We start from the raw sequence: 18,876 nt of genomic DNA, 5'->3' as shown, positions 1-18,876 counted from the left end.
AAGACCTCTGTAAGCATCTCTTGAAGTTCCGGGTACCAAGTCCTTCTTGGCCAATCCGGAGCCATGAGTATAGTTCTTACTCCTCTACGTCTTATAATTCTCAGCACCTTAGGTATGAGAAGCAGAGGAGGGAACACATACACCGACTGGTACACCCACGGTGTTACCAGAACGTCCACATCTATTGCCTGAGGGTCTCTTGACCTGGCGCAATACCTGTCCCGTTTTTTGTTCAGACGGGACGCCATCATGTCCACCTTTGGTATTTCCCAACGGTTTACAATCATGTGGAAAAAACTTCTCAATGAAGTTTCCACTCTCCTGGGTGGAGGTCGTGCTGAGGAAGTCTGCTTCCCAGTTTCCATTCCCGGGATGAAAAACTGCTGACAGTGTTATCACATGATTTTCCGCCCAGCGAAAAGTCCTTGCAGTTTCTGCCATTGCCCTCCTGCTTCTTGTGTCGCCCTGTCTGTTTACGTGGGCGACTGCCGTGATGTTTTTCCCACTGGATCAATACCGGCTGACCTTGAAGCAGAGGTCTTGCTAAGCTTAGAGCATTATAAATTTACCCTTAGCTCCAGTATATTTATGTGGAGAAAAGTCTCCATACTTGATCACACTCCCTGGAAATTTTTTCCTTGTGTGACTGCTCCCCAGCCTCTCAGGCTGGGCTCCGTGGTTACCAGCATCCAATCCTGAATGCCGAATCTGCTGCCCTCTAGAAGATGAGCACTCTATAACCACCACAGGAGAGACACCCTTGTCCTTGGATATTGGGTTATCCGCTGATGCATCTGAAGATGCGATCCGGACCATTTGTCCAGCAGATCCCACTGAAAAGTTCTTACGTGAAATCTGCCGAATGGAATTGCTTCGTAGGAAGCCACCATTTTTACCAGGACCCTTGTGCAATGATGCACTGTTTTTAGGAGGTTCCTGACTTGCTCGGATAACTCCCTGGCTTTCTCTTCCGGGAGAAACACCTTTTTCTGGACTGTGTCCAGAATCATCCCTAGGCACAGCAGACGTGTCGTCGGGATCAGCTGCGATTTTGGAATATTTAGAATCCACCCGTGCTGATTGTAGCAGTATCCGAGATAGTGCTACTCCGACCTCCAACTGTTCCCTGGACTATGCCCCTATCAGGAGATCGTCCAAGTAAGGGATAATTAAGACGCCTTTTCTTCGAAGAAGAATCATCATCTCGGCCATTACCTTGGTAAAGATCCCAGGGTGCCGTGGACAATCCAAACGGCAGCGTCTGAAACTGATAGTGACAGTTCTGCACCACGAACCTGAGGTACCCTTAGTGAGAAGGGCAAATTTGGGACATAGAGGTAAGCATCCCTGATGTCCCGGGACACTATATAGTCCCCTTATTCCTGGTTCGTTATCACTGCTCTGAGTGACTTCATCTTAATTTGAACCTTTGTAAGTGTTCAAAAAATTTTTTTTAGAATAAGTCTCACCTAGCCTTCTGGCTTCAGTACCACAATATAGTGTGGAATAATACCCCTTTTCTGTAGTAGGAGGGGTAATTTAATTATCACCTGCTGGGAATACAGCTTGTGAATTTTTTCCTATACTACCTCCTTGTCGGAGGGAGACTTGGTAAAGCAGACTTCAGGAGCCTGCGAAGGGGAAACGTCTCGACATTCCCATCTGTACCCCCGGGATACTACTTGTAGGATCCAGGGGTCCTGTACGGTCTCAGCGCCATGCTGAGAACTTGTCAGACGCGGTGGAACGCTTCTGTTCCTGGGAATGGGCTGCCTGCTGCAGTCTTCTTCCCTTTCCTCTATCCCTGGGCAGATATGATCTTATAGGGACGAGAGGACTGAGGCTGAAAAGACGGTGTCTTTTTCTGCAGAGATGTGACTTAGGGTAAAAAACGGTGGATTTTCCAGCAGTTGCCGTGACCACCAGGTCCGATGGACCGACCCCAAACAAGTCCTCTTCCTGTATACGGCCATACTGTGCCGTTTGGAATCTGCATCACCTGACCACTGTCGTGTCCATAACATCTTCTGGCAGTTATGGACATCGCGTTTATTCATGATGCCAGAGTGCAAATATCCCTCTGTGCATCTCGCATATATAGAAATGCTCTATAGTCAATAAAATACTGTCCCTGTCAAGGGTATCAATATTTTTAGTCAGGGAATCCGACCAAGCCACCCTAGCTCTGCACATCCAGGCTGAGGCGATCGCTGGCCGCAGTATAACACCAGTATGTGTGTATATACTTTTTATTATATTTTCCAGCCTTGTCAGCTGGTCCTTGAGGACGGCCCTATCTATAGACGGTACCGCCACTTGTTTTGATAAGCGTGTGAGCGCCTTATCCACCTTAAAGGGTGTTTCCCAACGCGCCCTAACTTCTGGCGGGAAAGGGTATACCGCCCATAATTTTCTATCGGGGGGAACCCACGCATCATCACACACTTTATTTAATTTATCTGATTCAGGAAAAACTATGGTAGTTTTTTCACATCCCACATAATACCCTCTTTTGTGGTACTTGTAGTATCAGAAATACGTAACACCTCCTTCATTGCCTTTAACGTGTGGCCCTAATAAGGAATACGTTTGTTTATTCACCGTCGACACTGGATTCAGTGTCCCTGTCTGTGTCTGTGTCGACCGACTAAAGTAAACGGGCGTTTTACAACCCTTGACGGTGTTTTTGAGACGTCTGGACCGTACTAATTGTTTGTCGGCCGTCTCATGTCGTCAACCGACCTTGCAGCGTGTTGACATTATCACGTAATTTCCTAAATAAGCCATACATTCCGGTGTCGACTCCCTAGAGAGTGACATCACCATTACAGGCAATTGCTCCGCCTCCTCACCAACATCGTCCTCCTACCTGTCGACACACACGTACCGACACACAGCACACACACAGGGAATGCTCTGATAGAGGACAGGACCCACTAGCCCTTTGGAGAGACAGAGGGAGAGTTTGCCAGCACACACCAAAACGCTATAATTATATAGGGACAACCTTATATAAGTGTTTTCCCTTATAGCATCTTAATATATATATAAGCATATCGCCAAATTAGTGCCCCCCCCTCTCTGTTTTAACCCTGTTTCTGTAGTGCAGTGCAGGGGAGAGCCTGGGAGCCTTCCCTCCAGCCTTTCTGTGAGGGAAAATGGCGCTGTGTGCTGAGGAGATAGGCCCCGCCCCTTTTTTGGCGGCCTCGTCTCCCGCTCTTAACGGATTCTGGCAGGGGTTAAATATCTCCATATAGCCTCCGGAGGCTATATGTGAGGTATTTTTAGCCAAATTAGGTATTCATTTGCCTCCCAGGGCGCCCCCCTCCCAGCGCCCTGCACCCTCAGTGACTGCCGTGTGAAGTGTGCTGAGAGGAAAATGGCGCACAGCTGCAGTGCTGTGCGCTACCTTTAGAAGACTGAGGAGTCTTCTGCCGCCGATTCTGGACCTCTTCTTACTTCAGCATCTGCAAGGGGGCCGGCGGCAAGGCTCCGGTGACCATCCAGGCTGTACCTGTGATCGTCCCTCTGGAGCTGATGTCCAGTAGCCAAGAAGCCAATCCATCCTGCACGCAGGTGAGTTCACTTCTTCTCCCCTAAGTCCCTCGTTGCAGTGATCCTGTTGCCAGCAGGACTCACTGTAAAATAAAAAACCTAAGCTAAACTTTCCTAAGCAGCTCTTTAGGAGAGCCACCTAGATTGCACCCTTCTCGGCCGGGCACAAAAATCTAACTGGCTTGGAGGAGGGTCATAGGGGGAGGAGCCAGTGCACACCACCTGATCCTAAAGCTTTACTTTTTGTGCCCTGTCTCCTGCGGAGCCGCTATTCCCCATGGTCCTTTCAGGAACCCCAGCATCCACTAGGACGATAGAGAAAGATTAATATATTGCTAGAATCAGGTTTATTAACATGGCTCAAGGCTATACTGCAGCTCAGTATTCTATTTACTTAATGAGTGTTCTCACTCCATTGTATTCTACAGATCACCTATACCCCTTTTCCACCTGTAGCACGGGTCGCAGCCGGGAACCTGACACGGCTGCGACCCATGCTACAGCCCCCTTTCCCACAGCGCTTACCAACTCGGCATATTGCCGGGTTGGTGACGCTGCTGCTGACGCGGCAGGGGCAGCGCTGGGAGATCGCATGTATCATTAAAATTAAGAGGATGCCCTACCTCTGCTGGCTCTGAGCTAGTACAGAACTGACCATCCATTTGTGGGGATGTGGAGTTGGAATTTGATTGCATGCAAAAAACACCCCTGAATATGTGCCCTCTCATCCATTTCTTTCAGTACAATAATCTTGCCCTGTAAAATTACATCCTCTCCTCTCAATATGCAAACTGCTGCTCCTCTGCAAAATGTGAAAACATGCACCTGGCCGGGTATGTACAGTAAAGTAAGTGCATTTGGTGAAACGGACGTGTACAGTGGGTCCAAATCAGTGCTTGCATTCAGTAAATACCTTCAGCAAATTAAATGAGCAATTCAAACTGAGATACACCAATTACCATCATGTAACGAAAGGAGGAAATGATAAAGAAGCCACGTTGATACATTGTTTTAACACGTGTCATTTGCTAGCGATCAGGGGGCCTAATTCTGATTTGGGAATCAAGTACGAAAGAGCAGGTAACTGTGCACCTGTATCGGTTTGATAGATAGTGTCTAGTTAGACAGTCAATAGATAGACACCATATGTTAGACAGACATTAGGTCGACATGGTCAAAAGGTCAACATGAAAATGGTCGACATAGAAAAGATAGCCAAATATTTTTTTTTATGTAACATGTTTTTGGACTATTTCATACTTTCTCTATCCATGTCGGCAGTGGCGTAACTACTGCCCCCGCAGTCCTCGCGGTGGCTTGGGGGCGAGGGGCTGCGGGGGCGCCACTGATTTAGAACAGATTGACATGCGGGCTCGTCCGCATGTCAATCTGCGATCTCCTCTCCCTCCTTGCTGCGGTGCCTGCTCCCCCGGCTCTCCCCCCCCCCATGTGTTGGAGGGACACGAGCGCATCGCGCGTCTCTCCTGTGTCCCTCCTGGCTCTCCCCCGGCCGGTCTAAGGAAGCAAGTGCCGTTCGTGAGCTCTGATTGGCTCACGAACGGCACTTCCTTTATTAGACAGCTGGGGGAGAGCCAGGAGGGACACAGGAGAGACGCGCGATGCGCTCGTGTCCCTCCAACACATAGGGGGGGGGGCCGGAGGAGCAGGCACTGGGGACATATACCTGGCACTGGGGGGGCATATACCTGGCACTGAGGGCATGTACCTGGCACTGGGGGCATGTACCTGGCACTGGGGGCATATACCTGGCACTGGGGGGCATATACCCGGCACTGGGGGCATGTACCTGGCACTGGGGGCATATACCCGGCACTGGGGGGCATATACCTGGCACTGGGGGGGCATATACCCGGCACTGGAGGCATATACCTGGCACTGGGGGGGAAGCAGGCACTAGGGGGGAATATCTGGCACTGGGGGCATGTACCTGGCACTGGGGGCATATACCCGGCACTGGGGGGGCATATACCCGGCACTGGGGGCATATACCTGGCACTGGGGGGGCATATACCCGGCACTGGGGGCATATACCTGGCACTGGGGGGGAAGCAGGCACTGGGGGGGAATATCTGGCACTGGGGGCATATACCTGGCACTGGGGGCATATAACTGACACTGGGGGGGCATGTACTGGGTACTGGGGGCATATACCTGGCACTGGGGGCATATACCTGGCACTGGGGGGGAATATCTGGCACTGGGAGAATATCTGGCACTGGGGGGGCATATACCTGGCACTGGGGGCATATACCTGGCACTGGGGGGGCATATACCTGGCACTGGGGGAATATACCTGGCACTGGGGGGCATATACCTGGCACTGGGGGCATATACCCGTGACTGGGGGGGCATATACCTGGCACTGGGGGGGGAAGCAGGCACTGGGAGGGAATATCTGGCACTGGGGGCATATGCCTGGCACTGTGGGGGAATATCTGGCACTGGGGGCATATACCTGGCACTGGGGGGGGGGAATATCTGGCACTGGGGGGTCATATACCTGGCACTGGGGGCATATACCTGGCACTGGAGGGGGGGATATCTGGCACTGGGGGCATATACCTGGCACTGGGGGGGAATATCTGGCACTGGGGGGGAAGCAGGCACTGTGGGGGAATATCTGGCACTGGGGGGGGGGGGCATATACCTGGCACTGTGGGGGAATATCTGGCACTGGGTGCATATACCTGGCACTGTGGGGGAATATCTGGCACTGGGAGCATATGTGGCACTGGGAGCACGGCCCTAGCAACAAGCACTACCCCCTAGCAACGAGCAGGACACCCAGTGCATGAAACCCCTGGCAACGAGCATGACACCCTGAGCATGAAAACCCCTGGCACCGTGCATGGAACCAAGAGCATGAAACCCCTGGCAACGAGGAGGTAATTTAAAAGTAATTGGAAGCCTTACTGTAGAACTTAATGTGTAATGGGCATTACGGTGTGTGGCATAATGTATCACGGACATTGCGGTGTGTGTCATAATGTATCAGGCATTACGGTGTGTTGTATACTATATCACGGGCATTGTGGTATGTGGTATAATGTCTCAGGATCATTGTGGTGTGTGTCATACTGTGTCACAGACATTGTGTGTGCTATAATGTATCAGGGGCATTGCAGTGTGTAGCATAATGTATAACTGGCATTGCGATTCCTGTCATAATGTGTCACAGGCATTACGGTGTGTGGCATAATGTGTCGGGGGCATTACGGTGTGTGGCATAATGTGTCGGGGGCATTACGGTGTGTGGCATAATGTGTAGGGGGCATTACGGTGTGTGCATATTGTGTCATGTGCATTATTGTCAGTGATCGCAAAAACGCGCCATGGCGCGTATTTTACCCAGAAACAGCCGCCCGGGACTCACATTTAGAAGATGAGCGGGTCCCACAGGACGCGCTCATCTGAATATGTGTTTGCATGTGTTAAGCCTGTCAGCGGAATGCAGGAGGTGACTGGCTGTTTCCTCGGCCAATCACCTCCTGTAGTCTCCATCCAATCACAGCCTGCAGCATCTCCCGCTTTGAATCCTGCTCCCCGCCAGCACATGAATCTGTGCTGCAGGGCTGACAGACTGGCCCCGCTCATCCGGCTCCACTGCCGCTCTGCCGCCAGCACCCTCCTCTGCGACTGGGAGTACAGCTCCGAATCTGCCCGCCGCCAACCCCCCTACCCGGGACCCGCTCAACGCCCCACCGAGACCCGACAACTACCTTCCAGCAGGAGCCGTCCGGGCTGCGCAGCTCCCGCTGTAGGTAAGCAGTAGACAGTGCTGCATCGCCCCGCTTCACCTGGAGTAGCTGGTGCAGATGCGGGATGTCCGGGGGCTGCAAGCTCCGTGTGTGCAATGTGAGGCCGCTCAGAGTGTCAGGGCCTCACTGACACCTTTTTTCTGACTGCACAGTGCAGTGAGTGCACTGGCACAAGTAGCCAGCCGGCGCCGCAGCATGAAGGAGCTATCTGTGAAATCGCAAGCAGAGGCTGGCAAGAAGGAGCTCCTCCGATCGCTTCCCCTGACGGGCTGGCCACTGCTAAATATACCAGTATATCAGTACAACTGTGCAGTGACACTGACTTTCCCATTGCACCTGGGGCTCCACTACTTTGACACAGTTGGAACTGATTATCGGTATATTTAGCAGTGGCCAGCCCGTCAGGGGAAGCGATTGGACGAGCTCCTTCTTGCCAGAGAACAGCCTCTGCTTGCGATTTCACATAGAGCTCCTCCAGGCTGCGGCTACTACAGGCGCAGGCTGGCTACTTGTGCCAGTGCACTCACTGCACTGTGCTGTCAGAAAAAATGGTGAGTGTCAGTGAGTTGCTGCTGGGGGCGGAACCACTTGTGTCAAACGGCCCCTTCGTGCAACTGGAGGTGATAAGTGAGTGGTTACTGCAATGTGCCTCAGTGCTCTACCAGGCGCATTGTGTATAATAACGTGTTCTACCTGGCGCAATGTGTATAATAACGTGTTCTACCTGGCGCAATGTGTATAATAACGTGTTCTACCTGGCGCAATGTGTATGATAATGTGCTCTACCTGGCGCAATGTGTATGATAACGTATTCTACCTGGCGCAATGTGTATGATAACGTGTTCTACCTGGCGCAATGTGTATGATAACGTGTTCTACCTGGCGCAATGTGTATGATAACGTGCTCTACCTGGTGCAATGTGTATAATAACGTGCTCTACCAGGCGCAATGTGTATGGTAACGTGCTCTACCTAGTGCAATGTGTATAATAACGTGCTCTACCAGGCGCATTGTGTATAATAACGTGTTCTACCTAGTGCAATGTGTATTATAACGTGCTCTACCAGGCGCATTGTGTATAATAACGTGTTCTACCTGGCGCAATGTGTATGATAACGTGCTCTACCTGGCGCAATGTGTATGATAACGTGTTCTACCTGGCGCAATGTGTATGATAACGTGTTCTACCTGGCGCAATGTGTATGATAACGTGCTCTACCTAGTGCAATGTGTATTATAACGTGCTCTACCAGGCGCATTGTGTATAATAACGTGTTCTACCTGGCGCAATGTGTATGATAATGTGCTCTACCAGGCGCATTGTGTATAATAACGTGTTCTACCTGGCGCAATGTGGCTGATAACGTGCTCTACCAGGCGCATTGTGTATAATAACGTGCTCTACCTGGCGCAATGTGTATAATAACGTGTTCTACCTGACGCAATGTGTATGATAACTTGCTCTACCTAGCGGCAATGTGTATGATAACTTGCTCTACCTAGCGGCAATGTGTATGATAACATGCTCTACCTGATGCAATGTGTATGATAACTTGCTCTACCTAGCGGCAATGTGTATGATAACATGCTCTACCTGGCGCAATGTGTATGATAACGTGCTCTACCTGGCGCAGTGTGTATAACGTGTTCTACCTGGCGCACTGTGTATGATAACGTGCTCTACCTAGCGGCAATGTGTATGATAACGTGCTCTACCTGGTGCAAAGTGTATGACGTGCTGTACCTGGTGCAAAGTGTATGACGTGCTGTACCTGGTGCAAAGTGTATGACGTGCTGTACCTGGAGCAAAGTGTATGACGTGATCTACCTGGATCAGTGTGCATAGGAGGTTCTACCTGGTGCAATGTGTATAAGCGCCACTACTGTGTGGTGTAATGTGAATTGACACTATTATGTGGCCACGCCCTTTCCCTATGAAGCCATGCCCCTAAAATTTTGCAGCGCGCCTACGGCGCGCACTACCTGTGCTTTTTGGTCTGAGTGGTCTAACACCAATTCACTTTCTGCCTAAGGGCACCAAAATGTCTAGTTACAGCTCTGGTGCAGGGTGTCCTGCATGCTACACAGCCCAGCAGCATTGTCACCCCATCCCCCCCATCTTGCAACACTTTTGTAGTGTCCAAACAAGATTAAAATTAATAAGAACCTTCATTCCGATGGGACCCAGAAAAAGACCGGTAGGACCCCAATTTTTAAAAGTGAAGGGTCCCTGGGACCCACTTTTTTTTTGGCTCAGCGCGATCACTGATTGTGTGTGGAATAATGTCTAAGGGCCATTGCAGTATGTGGAATAATGTATACTGGGCATTACTATAAGGAGGAAAAATGACAAATAATGTAAGGGGCATGAATCAGGATTATTTTTCTTTCCTGTGGTGGCCAACGTCTGGGCGTGCAGGTTGCAAAACTGGGGTATAAGGTAGTCTTTTCCTGCAATGCCACGCCCTCCACGCAAAGCCACGCCCATTTCGACAAAGCCACACACCCTTTTTGCCAGCGCGCGCCGCAGGCAATTACGGGGTGTATGGGGGGGGGGGGGCGCCGAAGGATTTTTTGGCTTGGGGGAGAAAAATTTCTAGTTACGCCACTGCATGTCGGCATAGAGTTGGTCACACAGGCGTGCGCAGAGACTGACTGGAGGGTGCCGCTCCGGACTTCCCCCCCCTCCACGGCATTATAGTGATCTCTCACCTCCCCTGTCCTGGATATAGACTGCTCACCTGGTCCGCTCACCTGGGCCGCCCAGGTGAGCAGTTTATATCCAGGACAGGGGAGGTGAGAGAACACTATAATGCCGTGGAGGGGGGGAAGTCCGGAGCGGCACCCGCCAGTCAGTCTCTGCGCACGCCTGTGGTTGGTCATAAACCTTGTGGTGAGCGCAGCGAGCCACCGTGCCCGAAGCGTGGCGAGCGAAGCGAGCCCTGCGAGGGTATGCCTTTCTACAATTGGGGGTCCCAGATGACAAAACTATCCACACAAACCACAAAAATGCAAAAAAAACATGGTGTCTACCTTTTTCATGTCGACCATTTTCACGACGACCTTTTGACCTGTCGACCTTTTTTATGTCAACATTTTCATGTCGACTTTTGACCCTGTCGACCTTTTGACCCTGTCGACCTAATATCTGTCTAACATATGGTGTCTATGTTATGAGCCACGGCTCATTCCTGTTTTGCATTTTGGTTATGTATTTTATGTTATACTTCTGTTTCTGTTCCCCGTGGGTGTCATGGGGTGTCCGGAGCCCACCCTTAAGGAGAGGGTACTGTTATGAACCACAGGTAGTGGTTCATTCCTGTTTTCCGTTTATGTATTTTATGTTGTAGTTCTCTTGCAGGCCGGGATTTCCCTTTGCTCTGGTTTAGAAGATTCTTGTTTGCTGCCGGTGGTGAGTCTGTGTAATTGCAGCCTGTTTCCATGTGTTTGGCCTCACCTGTCTGTTAATTGCATCTTGTCAGTTTGGAGTCGTGCAACAGGGCAGCTGCACAACATAATTAATTAGGGCTCTCTGTTATATTCTGGCTCAGTGCAATACACAGACGCCGGTGATAGTTCTGAGCTAGTTCCTGAGTTTCTGAGCTTCTGTCTAGCAGCTTCTGTCTAGCTGTTTCCAGCCTTGTTCCAGTGTCTGTTCCAGTGTCTGTTCCAGTGTCTGATCCAGTGTTCTGCCGTGAAGCGTTCCTGTCCAGAAGTCCTGTGGCTTCTTGGTGTCCACCGGTCTGTCGTTTGGGATTCTGCCTGTCCTCCAGTTCTAAGAGCCTGTGTCTGCTACATTGGGGGTTCCTGTCCGTTTGCCAGTATTTGTACCAGTTTCGTGAGTAGCGGCTTTGCCGCGTCCGTCGGCCTAGGCCGCTGTATTCTTTAGTTATATTTGTTACTGGTGTTTTGCAGAGGGTTCTGCATATGCTGTCACCGCCGGTACACAACAGTATTGTGTCGGCGTGTGGACAGCATTTCCTTTGTTGTTTATCCTGGCGGCTGTGCCGCATATACGTTTAGTTTTATGTCTCTTTGTAGCTTCTAGCTCTCTGTTTGGTTTAGTTAGAGGTCCCCTTGTTATCATCCCGTCTCGGTTTACGCCTTGTTTCACATTAAGACCTGGGGGCATCGGAGTTAAGCAGACATAATCCGCCCTTCAAATGCGGCTGCCGTGGGCCCAAGAAACCATAGTCTCGCAGGCGTAAACTGACCACGCGGGTGAAACAACGGAGGTAGGCTGCTAGGGGCTATTATTACACCTTGTCATTATTTCAGCGTCACGTTCTTGTGCTCTGGACTTTCTACGCAATACCTCTTTGTTCAGAGCACCAAGAACGTAACAGTCTATCTATTGACTGTCTAACTAGACACTATCTATCTTTTATACCGGAACCCTGTGCACCTGGGCAAAACCATGCTGCACTTCATGGTGGTCATTCCGAGTTGTTCGCTCGTTGCCGATTTTCGCTATGCTGCGATTTGTTGCTAACTGCGCATGGTACGCAGAGCGCATGCGCTAAGTTATTTAACACAAAACTTAGTAGATTTGCTGGTGTTCGTACGACGCTTTTCAGTCGCACTGCTGTTCGGTAAATGATTGACAGGCAAGGGACTCAGCGTTTTCACGGTGTTGGCTAAAAAACGCAGGCGTGTCAGGGAAAAATGTGGGAGTGTCTGGAGAAATGGGGGAGTGGCTGGCCGAACGCAGGGCGTGTTTGTGACGTCAATCCAGGAACTAAACGGACCCAGCTGATCGCAATCTAGGAGTAGGTCTGGAGCTGAAACTGCAAAGAATTATTTAGTAGCAGTTCTGCTAATCTTTCGTTCGCAATTCTGCTATGCTAAGATACACTCCCAGAGGGCGGTGGCCTAGCGTGTGCAATGCTGCTGTGATACCCTGAAACTGCAGCCCAAATCAACTGTGGCACTACAGGTGCCAGCATGACTTTAATAAAAGTAAAATGTTTGCTGGAGTTGCATAGCACTGTGCCAGCAGCCTACGGCTTGCAGCACAGAAGGAGTTAACAGCACAGCTCATAGCTATACAGATTAGTCTGCAAAATGCAAAGGGCATGACTCACTCATTTGCAGACTCAGAGCGGGAAACTGAGAGCGGGAAACACAGAGCGGGAAATCCCAGATAGAATGTGTACCTGGGAATGCAGGGTTATAAAAAGGTTGTCCTGCAGCAGCCTAGGAGAGGACAGTCAGTGAGGAGAGTGAGCAGACAGTAATGTGAATTTAGCCAGAAAGATGTAGCCCCAGTGAGGGCTCCCCACATGTTTAGGTGGGGAGTGATGCCAGCCACAGCAAAGCACTTGATGACAGAGGGAGACATCGCAGTGTAAGAGCAGCAGTATGTAGAATCCAGTGAAAGGGTGATGCCAGGAGAAAAGTGTGCTAATGGTGTGAGTCTCAAGAGGTATCTGGGTGAAGTGGTCGGAAGCCACGCGGCGTGAGTAAGCGCCCCCAAGGAAAAGAATCCTCGCTAAGTAAGAGAGAGAGAGACGGTCACCTGATGTGTAGCACTACTGGTCACAGAATGCCCTGGTACGTAATGCTGTTTGCCATGTATATGCCGCTGCGACTAAGCGATGCGCTGGAGGAGGTGCCCTGATGTGTGATCCACTGTAACTTATGCTTTGTGCTGGAGGAGTGTTCACAAGTTATCCCTGCAATCTCCCGGTTTGATGTTTAAATAAACTTTATGCTGTTTATCTGAGATGGCCTGGCGCCCAATTCTTTATGCGCTGCACCGACACCTGTAGTCCACACCCACAATGTACTTGTAGTTAAAGACCTGATTCTTCAGGGGACCCTCTGGTAACTGTGCCTGAACCCATGACAAGCCGGGGCAAGGTAAGGGTGATGTACTATACACAGTGACTGCAGATCTTGCATACCTAATACTAGTGGGCTATCACACTGCTAAAATAAGAATTTACTTACCGATAATTCTATTTCTCGGAGTCCGTAGTGGATGCTGGGGTTCCTGAAAGGACCATGGGGAATAGCGGCTCCGCAGGAGACAGGGCACAAAAAAGTAAAGCTTTTACCAGATCAGGTGGTGTGCACTGGCTCCTCCCCCTATGACCCTCCTCCAGACTCCAGTTAGGTACTGTGCCCGGACGAGCGTACACAATAAGGGAGGCAATTTGAATCCCGGGTAAGACTCATACCAGCCACACCAATCACACCGTACAACTTGTGATCTAAACCCAGTTAACAGTATGATAACAGAAAGAGCCTCTTAAAGATGGCTCCTTAACAATATAACCCGAATTTGTTAACAATAACTATGTACAGTATTGCAGATAATCCGCACTTGGGATGGGCGCCCAGCATCCACTACGGACTCCGAGAAATAGAATTATCGGTAAGTAAATTCTTATTTTCTCTATCGTCCTAAGTGGATGCTGGGGTTCCTGAAAGGACCATGGGGATTATACCAAAGCTCCCAAACGGGCGGGAGAGTGCGGATGACTCTGCAGCACCGAATGAGAGAATTCCAAGTCCTCTTTTGCCAGGGTATCAAATTTGTAGAATTTTACAAACGTGTTTTCCCCCGACCACGTAGCTGCTCGACAGAATTGTAATGCCGAGACCCCTCGGGCAGCCGCCCAAGATGAGCCCACCTTCCTTGTGGAATGGGCCTTAACAGATTTAGGCTGTGGCAGGCCTGCCACAGAATGAGCAAGTTGAATTGTGTTACAAATCCAACGAGCAATCGTCTGCTTAGAAGCAGGGGCACCCAACTTGTTGGGTGCATATAGTATCAACAGCGAGTCAGATTTTCTGACTTCAGCCGTCCTTGAAATGTATATTTTTAAGGCTCTGACAACGTCCAACAACTTGGAGTCCTCCAAGTCGCCAGTGGCCGCAGGCACCACAATAGGTTGGTTCAGGTGAAACGCTGATACCACCTTAGGGAGAAAATGCGGACGAGTCCTCAGTTCTGCCCTATCCGAATGGAAGATTAGATAAGGGCTTTTATAAGATAAAGCCGCCAATTCAGATACTCTCCTGGCGGAAGCCAGGGCCAGTAACATAGTCACTTTCCATGTGAGATATTTAAAATCCACCTTTTTCAATGGTTCAAACCAATGGGATTTGAGGAAATCTAAAACTACATTTAGATCCCACGGTGCCACCGGAGGCACCACAGGAGGCTGTATATGCAGTACTCCTTTAACAAAAGTCTGTACCTCAGGAACTGAGGCCAATTCTTTTTGGAAGAATATTGACAGGGCCGAAATTTGAACCTTAATAGATCTCAATTTGAGACCCATAGACAATCCTGATTGTAGGAAATGTAGGAAACGACCCAGTTGAAATTCCTCCGTCGGAACACTCCGATCCTCGCACCACGCGACATATTTTCGCCAAATGCGGTGATAATGTTTCGCGGTGACTTCCTTCCTTGCCTTAATCAAGGTAGGAATGACTTCTTCTGGAATGCCTTTCCCTTTTAGGATCTGGCGTTCAACCGCCATGCCGTCAAACGCAGCCGCGGTAAGTCTTGAAAGAGACAGGGACCCTGTTGTAGCAGGTCCCTTCTCAGAAGTAGAGGGCACGGGTCGTCCGTGACCAACTCTTGAAGTTCCGGGTACCAAGTCCTTCTTGGCCAATCCGGAGCCACTAGTATTGTTCTTACTCCTCCTCACCGTATAATCTTCAATACCTTTGGTATGAGAGGCAGAGGAGGAAACACATATACTGATTTGTACACCCAAGGTGTTACCAGTGCGTCCACAGCTATTGCCTGTGGATCTCTTGACCTGGCGCAATACTTGTCCAGTTTCTTGTTGAGGCGAGACGCCATCATGTCTACCATTGGTCTTTCCCAACAGTTTATTAGCATGTGGAAGACTTCTGGATGAAGACCCCCCTCTCCCGGGTGAATATCGTGTCTGCTGAGGAAGTCTGCTTCCCAGTTGTCCACGCCCGGGAAGAACACTGCTGACAGTGCTATTACGTGATTCTCCGCCCAGCGAAGAATCTTGGCAGCTTCTGCCATTGCACTCCTGCTTCTTGTGCCGCCCTGTCTGTTTACATGGGCGACCGCCGTGATGTTGTCCGACTGAATCAACACCGGTTTTCCTTGCAGGAGTGGTTCCGCCTGGCTTAGAGCATTTTAGATTGCTCTTAGTACCAGAATGTTTATGTGAAGAGACTTTTCCAGGTTCGTCCATACCCCCTGGAAGTTTCTTCCTTGTGTGACTGCTCCCCAACCTCTCAGGCTGGCGTCCGTGGTCACCAGGATCAAATCCTGTATGCCGAATCTGCGGCCCTCCAATAGATGAGCCTTTTGCAACCACCACAGAAGATATACCCTTGTCCTTGGCGACAGGGTTATTCGCAGGTGCATCTGAGGATGCGACCCTGACCATTTGTCCAACAGATCCCTTTGGAAAATTCTTGCATGGAATCTGCCGAATGGAATTGCTTCGTAAAAAGCCACCATTTTTCCCAGGACTCTTGTGCATTGATGTACAGACACCTTTCCTGGTTTTAGGAGGTTCCTGACAGGTCGGATAACTCCTTGGCTTTTTCCTCGGGAAGAAAAACCTTTTTCTGAACCGTGTCCAGAATCATCCCTAGGAACAGCAGACGTATCGTCGGAAAACAGCTGCGATTCTTGGAATATTTAGAATCCAGTCGTGCCGTCGAAGAACTACTTTAGATAGTGCTCTTCCGACCTCCAACTGTTCTCTGGAACTTGCCCTTTTTAGGTCGTGCAAGTAAGGGATAATTTAGATGCCTTTTTTCTTTGAAGAAACATCTTTTCGGCCATTACCTTGGTAAAAAGGCCCGGGGTGCCGTGGATAATTCAAACGGCATCGTCTGAAACTGATATTGACAGTTCTGTACCACGAACCAGAGGTACCCTTGATGAGAAGGACAAAATTTGGACATGGAGGTAATCCTTGATGTCCAGGGACACCATATAGTCCCCTTTTTTCCGGTTCGCTATCACTGCTCTGAGTGACTTTATCTCGATTTGAACCTTTTATGTAAGTGTTCAAAACATTTTAGATTTAGACTATGTGTCACCAAGCCGTCTGGCTTCAGTACCACAATATAGTGTGGAAAAATAATACCCTTTTCCTTGTCGTAGGAGGGGTACTTTGATTATCACCTGCTGGATATACAGCTTGTGAATTGTTTCCAATGCTGCCTCCCTGTCGGAGGGAGCCGTTGGTAAAGCAGACTTCAGGAACCTGCGAGGAGAAGATGTCTCGACTCTCCAATCTTTACCCCTGGGATAATACTCGTACGATCTAGGGGTCAACTTGCGAGTGATCCCACTGCGCCCTGAGACTCTTGAGACTACCCCCCCACCTTGAGTCCGCTTGCACGGCCCCAGCGTCATGCTGAGGACTTGGCAGACGCGGTGGAGGGCTTCTTTTCCTGGGAAAGGGCTGCCTGCTGCAGTCTACTTCCCTTACCTCTATGTCTGGGCAGATATGACTGGCCTTTTGCCTGCATGCCCTCATGGGAAAGGAAAGATTGAGGCTGAAAAGACGGTGTCTTTTTTAGCTGAGATGTAACTTGGGGTAAAAAAGGTTGGATTTCCCAGCTGTTGCTGTGGTCCCCAGGTCCGATGGACCGACCCCCAAATAACTCCTTCCCTTTATACAGCAATACTTCCATCTGCCGTATGGGATCTGTATCACCTGACCACTGTCGTGTCCCTGACATCTTCTGGGAGATATGGACAACGCACTTATCTTGATGCCAGAGAGCAAATATCCCTCTGTGCATCTCACATACATATATATAGAATGCATCCTATTAAATGCTCTACATGAATAAAATATTTTCAGTCAGGGAATCCGACCAAGCCAACCCAGCACTGCATCTCCAGGCTGATGGCGATCGCTGGTCGCAGTATAACCACCGTATGTGTGTATATACTTTTTAGGATATTTTTTCCAGCTTCCTATCAGCTGGCTCCTTGAGGGCGGCCGTATCTGGAGACGGTAACGCCACTTGATAAGCGTGTGAGCGCCTTATCACCCTAAGGGGTGTTTCCCAACGTACCCTAATTTCTGGCGGGAAAGGGTATAACGCCAATATTTGCTATCGGGGTAACCCTACGCATCATCACACACTTCATTTTATTTTATCTGATTCAGGAAAAACTACAGGTAGTTTTTTCCACTCCCACATAATACCCTTTCTTGTGGTACTTGTAGTATCAGAAACACGTAACACCTCCTTCATTGCCCTTAACGTGTGGCCCTAATGAGAAATACGTTTGTTTATTCACCGTCGACACTGTATTCAGTGTCCGTGTCTGTGTCTGTGTCGACCGACTGAGGTAAATGGGCGTTTTTAAAACCCCTGACGGTGTTTCTGAGACGCCTGGACCGGTCCTAATAGATTGTCGGCCGTCTCATGTCGTCAACCGACCTTGCAGCGTGTTGACATTCTCACGTAATTCTCTAAATAAGCCATCCATTCCGGTGTCGACTCCCTAGAGAGTGACATCACCATTACAGGCAATTTCTCCGCCTCCTCACCAACATCGTCCTCATACATGTCGACACACACGTACCGACACACAGCACACACACCGGGAATGCTCTGACAGAGGACAGGACCCACTAGCCCTTTGGGGAGACAGAGGGAGAGTCTGCCAGCACACACCAAAAACGCTATAATTATATAGGGACAACCTTATATAAGTGTTTCTCCCTTATAGCATCTTTTATATATATACAATATCGCCAAAATCAGTGCCCCCCCTCTCTGTTTTAACCCTGTTTCTGTAGTGCAGTGCAGGGGAGAGCCTGGGAGCCTTCTCTCCAGCTTTTCTGTGAGAGAAAATGGCGCTGTGTGCTGAGGAGATAGGCCCCGCCCCTTTTACGGCGGGCTCGTCTCCCGCTATTTTTGAAGTTAGGCAGGGGTTAAATATCTCCATATAGCCTCTGTGGGCTATATGTGAGGTATTTTTTGCCTCTAATAAGGTTTTTATTTGCCTCTCAGAGCGCCCCCCCCAGCGCTCTGCACCCTCAGTGACTGTTGTGTGAAGTGTGCTGAGAGGAAAATGGCGCACAGCTGCAGTGCTGTGCGCTACCTTTATGAAGACTCAGGAGTCTTCAGCCGCCGATTTTGGACCTCTTCTCTCTTCAGCGTCTGCAAGGGGGCCGGCGGCGCGGCTCCGGTGACCATCCAGGCTGTACCTGTGATCGTCCCTCTGGAGCTAGTGTCCAGTAGCCAAGCAGCAAATCCACTCTGCACGCAGGTGAGTTCACTACTTCTCCCCTAAGTCCCTCGTTGCAGTGATCCTGTTGCCAGCAGGACTCACTGTAAAGTAAAAAACCTAAGCTAAACTTTCTCTAAGCAGCTCTTTAGGAGAGCCACCTAGATTGCACCCTTCTCGTTCGGGCACAAAATCTAACTGGAGTCTGGAGGAGGGTCATAGGGGGAGGAGCCAGTGCACACCACCTGATCTGGTAAAAGCTTTACTTTTTTGTGCCCTGTCTCCTGCGGAGCCGCTATTCCCCATGGTCCTTTCAGGAACCCCAGCAT

At 49.9% G+C, this 18,876-nt stretch overlaps 1 protein-coding gene across 2 annotated transcripts in view; it reads right to left on the bottom strand.

Moving 5' to 3' along the window:
- Nucleotides 1-18,876, bottom strand: part of LOC135056746 (inactive heparanase-2-like) — a 211,569-nt gene that overhangs the window by 119,252 nt on the left and 73,441 nt on the right. The window lies entirely within an intron of this gene.

This window comes from Pseudophryne corroboree, chromosome 3 (genome assembly GCF_028390025.1).
Source record: "Pseudophryne corroboree isolate aPseCor3 chromosome 3, aPseCor3.hap2, whole genome shotgun sequence".
In the NCBI taxonomy this organism is placed as follows: domain Eukaryota; kingdom Metazoa; phylum Chordata; class Amphibia; order Anura; family Myobatrachidae; genus Pseudophryne; species Pseudophryne corroboree.
This window is presented reverse-complemented; position numbering and strand designations above follow the sequence as displayed.